The following is a 14,336-nucleotide window of genomic DNA, read 5'->3' as shown; positions in this document are numbered from 1 at the left end:
AGTGTTATAGCGCTATAGCTGCACTGATCATGGCTGGATTTCAATGTTTCAACCATTTTCAGTGGTTGACACATTGCAGTGGCTGGGATTGGCTGACGAACGCCGCTCAGCCAATATCCCAGTCTTCGTAGGTCCGGGGTGGGGGGGAAACACCACCCCTCCTGAGGTGAGGCAGAGGTCCCCTCCTCCCCGAATCTAAGGTATTTGCAAAGCGATCGCAGCCACCGGGGCTGCGTTTGCACCATGACGTACTGGGTACGTCATGGGTCTTAAGTACCAGGGAGCCATGATGTACCCAGTAAGTCATAGGTCGCTAAGGGGGTTAATGTGCCGTCCTTAATATACACACACAAAAAAAAAAAAAATTCTTACCTGTCCCGCGTTTCCTCAGCTGCCTCATTTCTGCTTCTTGCTGTCTGCAGGCACGTGCCCCCTGTGACTATCGTGTCTGGTGCAGGCGCTGCAGTCCCTGGCAGCGATTTGTGTCAGATTATTGTTTTGCCGGCGCTGCGCACGCAGCTGAGGTCAGGCAGTTTCCATTGGAGGAATACTTGTGTACAGAGCGCTGGACTCAGAGCGCAGCGCCAGCAAAACATTCATCTGACAAAGCGCAGATAGTGGCTGCGGGCAGACGCATGCCGCGATAGTCAACAGGGGCACGGGCCTGGAGGCCGCACGAAGCAGCCTGAGGGGCCGCGTGTTTGAGACCTCTGGGCTAGACCCTCTGATCATTTACATAGGGAACAAATTTTTTATACATTCATATTACAACACTGGGATGGGTAGGAAGGGATTTCTAGGCCACACATCACCCTGCTTGTAGGTCAGAACGTGTATAGGAACTGACAGGTTCTCTTTAACAAACCTCTGGCTGTCATAGCAATGGACTGCAACAGACCGGACGTAGTCTGCATCCACCTGAGTAGATGACGGAGCAAAGAGCGCAATGGAGGACTGCATGGATGATATAGGACATGTCATTCACACGGAGCTGGGAAAGAGGATGGCAATGGTAGGACGAGGGGAGGCACCGGACCAAGAGCAGTGACAACCTTCGGACTGGACCGCCCCGCAGGCGAGTACAATAAAAACTGTTTTTTATGTTATACAGAGCAGCCTGGGCTCTTATATACAGTATTCTATAATACAAACCCTTATGGGTGGTGGCCACAGCTTATAAGGGACAAATCTAGTGAATGGTTCCACTTTATATAAAAAAAAAAAAAAAAAAAAAAACCCACAAACCCAAAACCCTTTAGTTTATATAAGTTGGATTCACATCAGATTTTCAGAATGGACTTTACAGATGGCAAATTTACTGTTTTTCCAGTCTCAGCACTGTAAATTTAGGAAACCTCATTCGCATACTGCGGAGAAAGTCAGCAGCATCATTTTACAGGTGCTGTGGCCTTGACATCTACAGCATGATTAAGGCTATGTGTCCACGAGAGAATGTTGCTGCGGATTTTTGTGCCTCAAAATCCGCAGCTTTCCCCCAGAATCCGCACCTTAGCATAGCTGCGGATTTGACGCGGATTTCGTTGCGGATTTTGATGCGGATTTTGTCCATTGTACTCTAATGTGTTTCTGAATAAAGCTTTGACTGTTTTGAAGGCAAAAAAAAGTCTCTTTGTGTCATTTCCTGTCCCAACCCTCCTTTCTTCTCCATTATCCATTTTGTTAGCAGTCTCACAGTGTGCTTATACAGAAAAGCTGCGGCCAACACCACTGGGCTCTTACATTCTAACAGGCTGTATATAATAACCCAGTGCTGGTGGCCGCAGCTTATAGCCAAAAAATGTGGTCCCATGTTCCCTTTCACTGTTATTTAAAAAAAAAAAAATGTGCTCCGCTGTATTTTCACTGTCCAGCCCGATGCAAGCGAGCAACTGGGGGCTGTGCTTCTCAGCGGGATAAGGCTGAAGCATTCTCTGCCCCTCCCGCTGAGAAAAACAGTCCTCAGCTGCCCCTGAAAATGGCGGCTCCGTTGTGAAGCGCCATTCTCAGGTGCTGTACCGAGGCTCATCCAGCTGCCCTGATGCATTTGGCTGGCTGGGTAATATTACGGGGTTAATGCCAGTTTTCTGCAAACTGGCACTAAGCCCGAGGTTCATAATGTCATGCCTGTGTAGACACGGCCATTATGAACCTCCATTTGGGAAAAAAGAAAACACAACACCTTTATTAAAAATTTTAATTGAAAGAAACACACACACACACATCCCTGATTCCCATCTTTATTACTCCCAAGCCTCAGAGGTTAATCCAGGACAATATCACAGGAAAGCTCTCTGCCGGCTGCTGGGAGCGGCAGAACTTACTGGCCGGGTCAGCTCAGTTCATAGCTGAGCTCGGGTCAGCTGACTTCAGAGCATCAGCTGACCCGGGCACAGAAGTCAGCCGGTCAGCTGACTTAATTCGCGAGCGCGGGCGGGTCAGCTGAGTGCACATCGACAGCTGAATAGTCGGCCGATGTGCACTCATCTGACCCAGGCACGGACGTCAACCGGTCCCAGCAGACGGAAGAGAGCTTTGCAGCATCTCGTACACTGACGGCTGCTGGGACCGGCTGACGTCCGTGCCCGGGTCACATGACTGCACATCGTCAGCTGACTTAATTCGCGAGCGCGGGCGGGTCAGCTGACTGCACACCGACCAGCTGATGTGCCGGGCTCTGATGTGCACTCATGTGACCCGGGCACGGACGTCAGCCGGTCCCAGCAGACAGAAGAGAGCTGTGCAGTGTGGCACCCCTGACCTGGTCAGGCACCACAGAGTATTGCACCCATGCGGGGACAATGCTTCCAGGTAATTTCCAAAGGCCAGGATGAGGTGCACACACAAACACATAGTGACCAGGTCTCCCACACCACAAGAAGGGACCCTTGGGTAGCCAGTAGGGGGTTAACTTTCAATTCCCAGCTAGGGGTGTGTTCAGAGGCTGGTTGCTAGGAAGCAGGAGAGAGGAAGGAGAGAAGGAGTCTGGAGGTTGAAGGGTGTGGAAGGAAGCAGAGAGGGGGCTCTGGTGTCGGCCAGGTCCTGAGGAGTGCAGTAGCTGGAAGCGGGGGAGAAAGGGTACCGTGGGTCGGCCTGAAAGACATCCAGAGAGAGGGGTGGCTGAGTACGGAGATCCTGGTATCCGAGCACGCAAGGGGAAACAGATCCCCAGTACAGGCAGCAAATCATCCAGAGCTGCTTAACCTACAGGTGGGGGTACTTCATGCCCTCACCACTACTACACAGAGCTCGAGCCAAGCAGCAATCACCAGGCCCATAAGGGGACAGGGCCAGAAGCCATCCCACCAAGGCCACGCTGCCGGCAGACGGGCCAGAGAGAGGGGAGCAGGGTAGTAACAGCTTCCCTGGAGGAGTCCTACCACGCTTCAAGCAAGGGATCCTCCCAAACAAAGAAAGAGTGCAAGGAGGGCGAGTGGACAGCTACCCTCAGAACGGCCTCCTGGAATTCCTGGTTCCACCTGGTTATCACAGTGCCGCCCGGGCATCTCACCGTGACCTCCAAACAGTGAGTAAACACGTTAAAAGACTTCTTGGACTGTGTTTGAGTCATTCTGCGACCTGTGGTCCCACCCACATACACAGGGACCTGGGGCTTGCCTTACTCTCAGGAGGCTATTACAACCGACTGCACCCACCATTAGCCCCAGGCATCCCTTAACCTGCAGTGGCGGTCCTCACTGACCGCAATTCTGAGAGTGGCGTCACGACGAATCCCAAAACGAAGGTTCCCTACCTGTGACCAGACCGTCCCATCCCGTGGAGTCCCTAAGGGTAATACCCTGCTGCACCGCACCTGTAGGGCTTCACACAGCATCTCGTACACTGACAGCTGCTGTGACCGGCTGACGCCAGTGCCCGGGTCAGCCGGGTGCACATCGGAGCTGTCATGGATTATCGTCGGGGGATTCAGGGAGTAATAAAGATGGGAATCAGGGATGTTTATGTGTTTTTATTTCAAATAAAATTTTTCAAAAAGTGTTTTCTTTTCTTTATTACCAAACGGAGGTTCATAATGGCTGTGTCTACACAGGCATGACATTATGAACCTCGGGCTTAGTGCCAGTTTGCAGAAAACTGGCATTAACTCCGTTATATTACCCAGCCAGCCAAATGCATCAGGGCGGCTGGATGAGCCTCGGTACAGCACCTGAGAATGGCGCTTCACAACGGAGCCGCCATTTTCAGGGGCAGCTGAGGACTGTTTTTCTCAGCGGGAGGGGCAGAGAATGCTTCAGCCTTATCCCGCTGAGAAGCACAGCCCTCAGTTGCTTGCTTGCATCGGGCTGGACAGTGAAAATACAGCGGAGCACATTTTTTTTTTTTTAAAAAGAATTGTGAAAAAAGACCTGGGATCCTGTTTTGCCAGCTAAAAGCAAGCAGCCTGTAACTAGCTGCTTTTAGCTGGCAATCCAGAGTCCGGACACAACACGACTACACTGCCACTACTCTACACTACAAAATGGTGAAACTTCCTCTTCCTGCACTATCCTACATCACTTCCTGCGGATTTGTTTGCGAGATCCGCACCAAATCCGCAGGAAAGAGAGCCTGTGGGAACAGACCTGCGGATTTCTTGCGGATTTTACACCTTGCATTGACTTGCATGGGAAAAATCCGCACCAAAATCCGCAACAATAATTGACATGCTGCAGATTTTTCCGGATCAAAATCCGCGGCAAATCCGCCGCGGAAAAATCCGCAGCATGGGCACAGCATTTCCAAAATGCCATTGAAATGGCTTGGAAGTGCTGCTGCTGCAGATTTTCGGCAAATCCGCGGTAAATCCGCGGCTAAATCTGCAGCGTGGGCACATAGCCTAAGTCTATGTGCACACATTGAGTATTAGGTTGAAGAAATTTCTGCACCATTTCTGAATCTCTTGGCAGGAAAAACATGAATTTTCGGTGTTTTTTCCCAATGCGTTTTTGATGCATTCTGGGGTGGTAAAACGCTGAAAGAATTAACATGCTGCAGATATATTTCTGCACCAAATCCAAAGTGAGAAAATACTTCGCAAGTACACAAAACTTCAATATTCTCATTGACTTTGCTGGAATAAGGATTTGCTTGCAGCTTTGTGATAAAACTGTACTAAAAAAAAAACAAAACAAAAAAAAAAAACGTGAAAACCGCATGCCGATTTTCACAGATCTGCAATGGGTGAAATCTGCTCCACACCTGTGGTATTTCGGCAGCAGAATTGATTTTGTTGCTGCACATTTGCTGTGAATTTTATATCTTTTGTGGATTTCTCCAAAGATTTTAGGGCTTTCTGCATACTAGCAAAATGTTCTATACTGAGAGGAGCAGAAGGAGCTCTCCAGGGATATTTCTTATTTTTCCCTTTGTTAGAAGTCACATGTGTATATGTAATGATATACTCACCGGTCACAGTCCTCTGAGGAAACACTCTGGTTCAGATTCACATGACTGCACCTGTAACCTGCTGGATGTCTCACTGCCTTAGTGGAGCGACAGTTACGGTACTTTCTTAATATTCTGAGTCTAAGGCTGGGGCCACACGGGGACTACTGCGATCCACTTGCATGACACTTGGCTCGTGCTGGCAGTATAGCAGAGCTGAGTGTCATGCATGTGTCCTTGCAACTGAGGTTCGTTCGTGCGAGCAGACCTCATCTGCGGGGCGGGCCGGTACTCAGGAGGGGAGGGAGGGATTTCTCTCCCTCTCTCCTGCGTAGCCGGCTATTGCCATTCTCGCACTGCACTAGCGGTACACCGGTGTACCGCGAGTGCAGTGCGATTTTTCTCTCACCCCATTCACTTGAATGGGTGCGAGAGAAAGTCTCGCATTACAATCGCGGCATGCTGCGATTGTTTTCTCGGTCCGATTAGGGCTGAGAAAATAATCGCTCATGTGTGCTGACACACAGGCTAGAATTGGTCCGAGGGGAATGCGATGTTTTATCGCACTCCACTCGCACTGTTTTTCTCGGCGTGTGGCTTAGACCTAATAGACTACATTGAGAACAGTCAAAAGATAGGTGTTTTTTTTTTTCCATGCTTTTTTTCCCCCCTTGCTTTTTTTAACCAATAAAAAAAAAAAAAAAAAAAAATCAAGGAAATTGCATCAACAAAATCTATGAGAATCATAATGTGCTGTGCCCACAGTGCTTGTTTTTCCCTTGCTTTTTTTGTTGCTGAAAAAAAGAAGTGACATGTCAATTGTTTCTGCTTTTGTTCCCTATCTCAATATGTGAAAAGATGCATGAAAAGAAGCACAAAAAAAAAAAAAAAAAAAAAAAAAAAAGCTTTTGTGTGCTGAAAAAGAAAAGCACTGTGGGCACATTGTCCCCACATGCCTTTTTTTCATTCTTTTTTTAACCGATAAAAAGCAAGGAAAATGCATCCCAGCAAAAGCAAAGTCTATGAGCATCAGGACGTCCTGATGCTCACAATGCTTTTTTCCTTGCTTTTTTTGTTGCTGAAAAAGAACCAACATGTCAATTATTTCTGCTTCCCCCCCTATCTCAATACATAGGAGGCGTGAAACGAAGCGAGAAAAAAAAAAAAAAAAAAAGCATGAAAAGAAGCACAAAAAAAGCTGCTTTTTTCATGCTTATGTATTTACATGGGGGGGGGGGGGGAGGGAGAAAGCAGGAGAAAAAAAAAAAAAAAAAAAGGCAGAAACAATTGACACGTCCCTACTTTTTTCAGCAACAAAAAAAAGTAAAAAAGAAGCACTGTGGGCACAGCACGTCACGATTCTCAGACTTTGCTGGGATCCATTTTCCTTGCTTTTTATAGGTTAAAAAAAGCAAGGAAAACGACATGAAAAAAAGTCTCGTGGGCACAAGGCCTTAGGCTTCATTCCGATGTCCGATATTTCCACGAGAAAAACAGACTGAATTTTTGGATCAGGATTTGATCAAACTGTGGTCTGAGTGTCATCAGATTTTTCATACGTGAAGTAAAAAAGGAGGAAAAAAAAAAAAAAAAAAAAAAAAAAAAAAGATTCTCCACCCTCTCCTTCCTTAGTCCGTGAAAATTGGACCACACTCGGATGTCATCCAAGTGCGACCGATTTTTTTCCACATACCTATATGTACAGGTCTCCGCAGACTGCAAAAAGTCATGGACAAGTGAACGGTGCCATAGACTATCACAGGCACAAGTGCTTTCCATGAAAACCAAGGACAGGACTCATTCACAAAAATCAGAAACCTGACTGAGGCTATATACACACACGATTGCCAACAAAAATTTCCAGAGTGCTTTGTTAAGGCCTTGTGCCCACAAGACTTTCATGCTTTTTTCCACCAATAAAAAGCATGGAAAATGCATCCCAGCAAAGTCTATGAGAATTGTGACATACTGTGCCCACAGTGCTTTTTTTGTTGCTGAAGAAAGAAGCGACATGTCAATTGTTTTTGCTTTTTCACCACCCATCTCAATACATAAAAAGAAGCACATAAAAAAAAAAAAAAAAAACAAAAACACTGAGCACAGCCTTATTTTTTTGGTTAAATTCCCTTCAAATTACAAGGATATTGTTTAGATTTTCTTTGCTGCCTATGTCTCTTCACTGAAGAGTCTAAGGCTATGTGCGCACTTTGCGTCGATGTACTTGCAGTTGCAAATGCATCCTCTGCCAGAAATTGTCTTTGGCAAATTTATTTTGGACCACAGAAACACTGGAAATACGCATGCGTTTTTACCACGTTTTACATGCTTTTTCATAGCTAAAAGTCAGATGCGTTTTCATTACAACACGACTGAATAAAGTTTTAACATTCAAACACTAAGAAAAAAAAGTCTAAAAAAAAATGATTAAAATAATCAAAATTAAAAAAAAAAACAAAAAAAAGCTATTTATCTTAAAATGATAATTTTAATCTAATATTTATGGCTAATATAACGTTAAAATATTGTTTTTCATTAATTTAATTGTCGGACTAATTATATATATATATATATATATATATATATATATATATATATATATATATATATATATATATATATATATATATATATAGACACATCATCATCATCATCATCATCACCATCACACATCATTACTTCATTTTAATGACAAATACACATGCGTTTATTTGGTCAAAAACGCTTTCATTCTGCACCAAAAAAAAAGCATGTAAAACGCTAGAATTTTGAATGTTTGTGCGTTTTGACACTTCTCATTGACTTCAATGTTAGCAAAACGCTGCCGAAATGGCAAAAACAATTGACATGCTGCTTCTTTAAACGCTGTTTTTTCCACAAATTCTGCAACTAAAATGCAGCGTGTTTAACTGCATTGTGCGCACAAAAAAAATCCCTATTTCCCCATAGACTTTGCTTGAAAATCAGAACGCATGCCTTTTGGCATTAAAACGCTGCAGCTCAAAACGCTGGGGAAACGCAGGTAAAAACGCAAAGTGTGCACATAGCCTTAAACAATTTTATCTTGTACGCTTCATTCCAGAAGTTTTTTGGAAATGAAAATATCTGATAAGGGTTGTTTGTTTGTTTTTTTTAGTTTCTAGGAGAAACCATTTCAGGAGCACTCCATGTCTAGGTAATTCACACACTAATTTCAAAGTGGTTTTTTTTTTTCCTGTCAGTGCTTTGTAGTCCTTTTACTTGACGACATCAAGTTCGGAGCAGATTCCAAACAAGTAAGTTACCGTACGTCACTTACTTTTTTTCCTTGAAGTTTTCAAAATCTTGACAAACTTTCAAAAAGCTCATAAATGTCAAAATGGATTTTCTAAATAATAGGAAAAGTATTTGGAAGGGTTCTTGATGTGGATGTTTGTGGAGATCTAAAGTCCTCCTAAAAAAAACCTCTAAAGGCCCCTTTCACACGTCACTGATTCTGGTACGTTTGTGCTGTTTTTAAAACGTACCAGAATCACTGACATACGCAGACCCATTATACTCAATGGGTCTGCTCACACATCAGTGATTTTTCACTGCACGTGTCTCCGTGCATCGTACACGCGTGTCCATGATTCTGCACGGAGACAAGTCAGTTTTTTTCTAGCATCACTGATGACAGACGGACCACACTATGGTGTGATCCGTGTGTGATCAGTGACACACGTACAAGAAAATCACGGACATATTAAATATTTTCAACTTACCTTGCCTGCGATTCGCTCTGCAGCCTCTGCTCTCGGCAGCTTCTGCCTGGCTCGTGAATATTCATGAGAGCAGGAAAACCCGACCAGGAAGTAGCTGCTGAGAGCGGTGGGTGGATGCTGCAGAGCCGAGGAGATCAGCACCATGGACAGCAGCAGTGAAGGCAGGTGAGTAATGTCCATATGCAATCACGGATCACGGAACACGGAGGGACATGTGCGTGTTTTACACGTCAGTGAAGACAGTCAGTGTTTTTCACTGACGTGTGAAACAAGCCTAAGGCTAATGTTCACACATGGCCGTTTGCATGTTTTGTGTTTATTTTTTTTCATGAGTTTTATGCAAATTAAAAGCTGCATTTTACAGTAGCAGCAAAACCTATGAGATTCCAGAAATCTCAAACAAACTTTTTTTCCCTGACTAAGGGTACTTTCACACTTGCATTTTTTTCCTTCAGTCGCAATCCGCCGTTTTGGAAAACAGCGTAATCCGTTAATTGATTCCGCTGCTTTCCCTAGACTTGTATGAATGACGCATTGCGACTGATGGTCCTGCGTTGCCTCCACCGGCCGGAAAGAGTGCAGCATGAAGCGTTTTTCTGCACTTCCCAGAGCGTCAAACCCCCCCAAAAAAAAACAAAACGCAATGTGCTGGATTCCGTTGGCGTCCGTCATTTTTATAACGGAAGCCTATGGTGGCGGAATCTGTCATTTGACAGATTCCTGTGACGGATCCGTCTTTACACAACTGCGCATGCTCAGTTGAGTAAATTGCTGAAAACAAGCTACAATGAATTACATTGTTTTGCAGCATCCGTCGCATCAGTTGTGCCACTATATGCAACGCATCCGTCACACAACGCAATGCAACGGATGTCGCACATTTCTGAACTCTGTCGAACACACTGCTTATTTTTTCCTTGCAGATTCGAGATATAAAAACTTTTTTTTTCCCCCTCCAAATCTGTAGCATATTAATTCTTTTAAAGTTTTATCACCCATTCAAATGAAAAAGTAAGAAAATGTATCAAAACTGCGAGTAGTTTGCACTGCATTTTTCCTGCCAACACTTTGGATTTTGGTGCAGAACAGAAAAATCTGCAATAAGGCCTTGTGCGCATGGTGCATTTTTTGCCGTGTTTTTGCACTTTTTTTGGGCGCAGTTTTGGTCTTAAAACTGCATGCATTTCCTTCCCCAGCAAAGTCTATGAGATATCATTATTGCTGTGCGTACATTGCAGCTATTTTATTTTGCTGTGTCTTTGTGGTGACCACATAGAGGCAGCATATCAATTCTTTCTGCATTTTTCACCCATTGAATGCATTGGACAAAAACGCAGCAAAAAATGCATCAAAAAAGCGCAAAAAACATTTTTTAAATGCATTTTTCTGTGGGTGCGTTTTTATGCGATCAAAAAAGCTGCATCTTTGTGGTCAGGAAAAAAAAACGCAGAGTGTGCACATAGCCTAAGGCTGTATGCACAGATTTTTTTTCTGCACAAAAAAAAGCATGTTTTGGCAGGAAAAAAAAAAAAAAAAAAAGTGTGTTACGCTATGTGCACACAATGTTTTTTTCTGACCACAACGATGCAGCGTTTTTGGCCCCCAAAAAAACCGCATCCGCAGCAAAAACGCATTACAAAAAGCATGCGTTTGTGCGTTTTTCTCCATTACATTCAATGGGTGAAAAATGCAAAAAGAATTGACATGCTGCATCATTGTGGTCACCACAAAAACGCAGCAAAAAAAAAAAAAAAACCCTGCAATGTCCAGACAGCAAACATGAAATCTCAGACTTTGCTGGGGGAATGAAATTCATGCAGTTTTGAGACCAAAACTGCACCCAAAAAACGCAGCGTGCGCACAGCCTCTTTTCATGCATTTTTTGTTTTGTTTTTTTTAAATCTGTTGAAATAGGGAAAATGCAAGAAAAAAATAAAAAAAAGGAAAATTGACATGCAGCTTCTTTTTTTGCAATAAAATCTGCAAGGAAAAAAAAAAAAAAAAAAAAAAAAAAGAAGCAACGTGTGAACAGCACTTCAGGATTCTCAGACTGTGCTAGAATGCTTTTTCATTACAGTATTAAAATCTGCAAGGATAAGGCTATGTGCGCACGTTGCGTTTTTTCAGTGCAGAAAAAACGCACCCTCTGGCAGAGGGGACAATTGTAAACAATGCGTTTTGAAAAAAACGCATCATAAACGCATGCGTTTTGCATGCGTTCTCTTCAGGTGCGTTTTTGACCACATGATCCAGCGACACAGCAGCGTCTAGTACACAGTGTCAGCCTTCCTGCAGAGATGTAAGTGTTGTCCACGGGAGAACGCAGCTGCCCATGCCCACGATTTGGGTTCAGGCTGCTGTGGACTTTAGCTCTATTCTACCTGCAGAGAACACTCCTCTCCGCAGCATAAATTGACATGCTGAGGCTCGGGAAGCCACACCGCAGGTCAGTTTATGCTGCGGAGAAGAGAAGCACAGTGGGCACGGAATTTCTAAAAATCCTTCCACTGTGCTTCTACTGCACAACGCAGCGCTATGGACGCAGGGAAAACACTCTGCGCCCAAAACGCTGCAAACCCCGATTGTGGGCACACAGCCAAAGATGCGTCAATGGATGTCAAACATATATATAACGTCCCACCCTCCTGCATATTCTAAGCTGGCGTCCTTTAGTGCCTTCCATGTGGCACTGAAGGTTGCCTAGCCTTGTATTTAGCCCAAAAAAAAAAAAAATTAAAATAAAATGACGTGAGGGCCCCCCTATTTTTGATAGCCAGTTAGGGTAAAGTAGACAGCTGTAGCCTGCAAACCACAGCTGACAGCTTCATCTTGTCTGGTGATCAATTTGGAGGGCTCCCCAAGCTGTTTTGTTTTGTTTTTTTTTATTTATAAAAAAAATTAATTTAAAAAAAAAAACCAAAAACGTGGGGTCCCCCCAAATTAGATCACCAGCCAAGGTGAAGCTGACAGCTGGGGTCTGGTATTCTCAGCATGGAAAGAGCCATGGTTATTGGATTCTTCCCAGCCTAAAAATAGCAGGCCGCAGCCGCCCCAGAAGTGGCGCATCCATTAGATGCGCCAATCCTGGCGCTTCGCCCCAACTCATCCCGTTGCCCTGGTGCAGTGGCAAACGGGGTAATATATGAGGTTGATACCAGATGTGTAATATCACCTGGCATCAAGCCCAGCAATTAGTGATGTCACGGCGTCTATTTGATACCAGACATAACTAATTGACAAAAAAAAAAAAAAAATTGAAAAACACTCCCCAAAACATTCCCTCTTTCACCAAATTATTGAGGAAAAAAAAAAAAAAAAAAAAAAAAATCGAGTCTGCAGTAATCCATTTTGGACGTCCCACGTTGACTCTGGATCTTCTAGAATATGGTGGGCACGCTCAGGGAACGTGTCCCCCATTTTCTAGGAGTGCAGACCCTCCATGTGAGGAGAGTGGGTGCAAAGAATCTGCATCCACTCTCCCCGGGTCACAGCTGCAGAGTCCGTGCAGCAGCTAGCGTCTCTGAAGGCAGGAAGCTGAGCTGTCAGCTACTCTGCACATGTGACCGGCGTCTGCTGTGAAGGAGGAGGGGGCCGCGGGGGATCAGAGCTGCGACAGGTATGGGGGACACCGGGGGGGAATAGGGGGTGACCTGGCAGGGCCTGGGGAGCAGTTTCTGTCGCATGTGTTATGGCACATGCGACAGAGACAGAGGAGTAGGGCCGCCGGTGCGCTGCTGTGCGCGTGGCCATCTTGGATTTTCGGGAGGGGGTTGGGGGTGGCACTTTGGAGACACCGGCTTTCCTGAACTTTGCTAGGAAGTGAGGTCAACAGGAAACCTCATGACCTCACTTCCAGGTAAAAATGCCTGCATTTTGTATGCCCAAAAAAGCATGCGGACCGCAACAAAAATGCAGCGAACTGCAATGTAGCTGCGTTCTGACCCAGATCATTGATTTCAATTGGGGGAGAACGCAGCTACAACGCACAAAAGAAGTGACATGCTGCTTTTTTTTTCCGTACAGATTTTGTGCATTGATTTTTCGGCTTTCTCAGACTTTGCTGGGGAAGCTGAACGCATGCAATTTGGCGCTGAAATGCAGCAGTTCTAAACGCAGCATTTCCGCGGGAAAAAAAAAATGCAACATGCGCACATAGCCTAAAAGTATGAAAAAAAAAAATGCACTGTGTGCAGAGCCGAAGGCGCATGCTGAGTTTTTTTATGCAGATTTGGTGCAGTTTGTTGCCCAAATCTGCAGGTCTCTCCTTATGCCAGCAAAGTGAATGTGAATTCGTAAGTGTTGTGCGCACATTGCTTTTTTTTTTCCTTCCAGTTTTGGGAGCAGAAAAAAAAATCTGCAGCATGTTAGTTGTTGGTGTGTTTTGTTTTCCTTGAATTATGTAGCCTTTCAAGGCATAGATTTCACAAAAAAAACGCACCAAAAATACGTGTGATTTTTTTTTTGGTGTGTTTTTCTGCCACAAGGAGAATTTTTGGTGCAGAGCATTTTTAAATACTCAATGTGAAAACAAAGGGTAAGGCAAAAAAAAAAAAAGCCATAATTAACATGGATATAAGGCTCTGCATACTTTCTCATTTTCCTCTACCACGAGCAGTGATCTGCCATGAATACTTTGTGCAATCACAGTGAATAAAATCAGAGCTGTATAACCTGTAATACAGAGTGTTATTATATGTGCTCATGTGCGCTGTTCTGTATAATATTCAGTCCTGTAGGACAATATCATCAAATACTATTACATGTAAGTGGTAATATTCCTGCACAGCAATCAGTGTAACAAAATCAGCACATGATGCAGTATAACCAGTGTAGTATGTAACAAGACCAACCTGTGCCCACAGATCTGCAGCTCCCAGTCCCAGGGATACAATTTTGAACCTCAGCAGAAGGAAGCAGGAACTAGGAGTAGAGATCACAAGACTGCAGAGCTCCTCCCAGTTTGTAGCTCCAGCTTTATTACTTTCTGTGAGTCATTACTGCCATCTGCTGTATATACTATCCAATGACACCCAATCATTGCTCCAGGTACCATAGAGATTTCTTTTTAACTATTATTTACTTTTTTATTTTAAAACACATCTAATTCCAGGGTGTTGTACATGTGAAAAGAGATATACATATATGTGTGTGTGTGTGTGTGTGTGTGTGTGTGTGTGTGTATATATATATATATATATATATATCTATTTTACA

The 14,336-nt window shown here is 44.3% G+C and overlaps 1 protein-coding gene across 1 annotated transcript in view; it reads right to left on the bottom strand.

The window, feature by feature from the left end:
* Positions 1–14,058, bottom strand: part of NAGA (alpha-N-acetylgalactosaminidase) — a 52,052-nt gene extending 37,994 nt beyond the window's left edge. The window contains exon 1 of the mRNA XM_075317931.1: positions 13,973–14,058. The gene's annotated coding sequence lies outside the window, so the exon portion shown is untranslated. The remainder of the gene's footprint in view (positions 1–13,972) is intronic.
* Positions 14,059–14,336: the final 278 nt, after the last annotated feature.

This window comes from Anomaloglossus baeobatrachus, chromosome 7 (genome assembly GCF_048569485.1).
Source record: "Anomaloglossus baeobatrachus isolate aAnoBae1 chromosome 7, aAnoBae1.hap1, whole genome shotgun sequence".
NCBI classification, from domain to species: domain Eukaryota; kingdom Metazoa; phylum Chordata; class Amphibia; order Anura; family Aromobatidae; genus Anomaloglossus; species Anomaloglossus baeobatrachus.
Note: the sequence above shows the minus strand (reverse complement) of the source record. Positions and strands in the feature narration are given on the sequence as shown.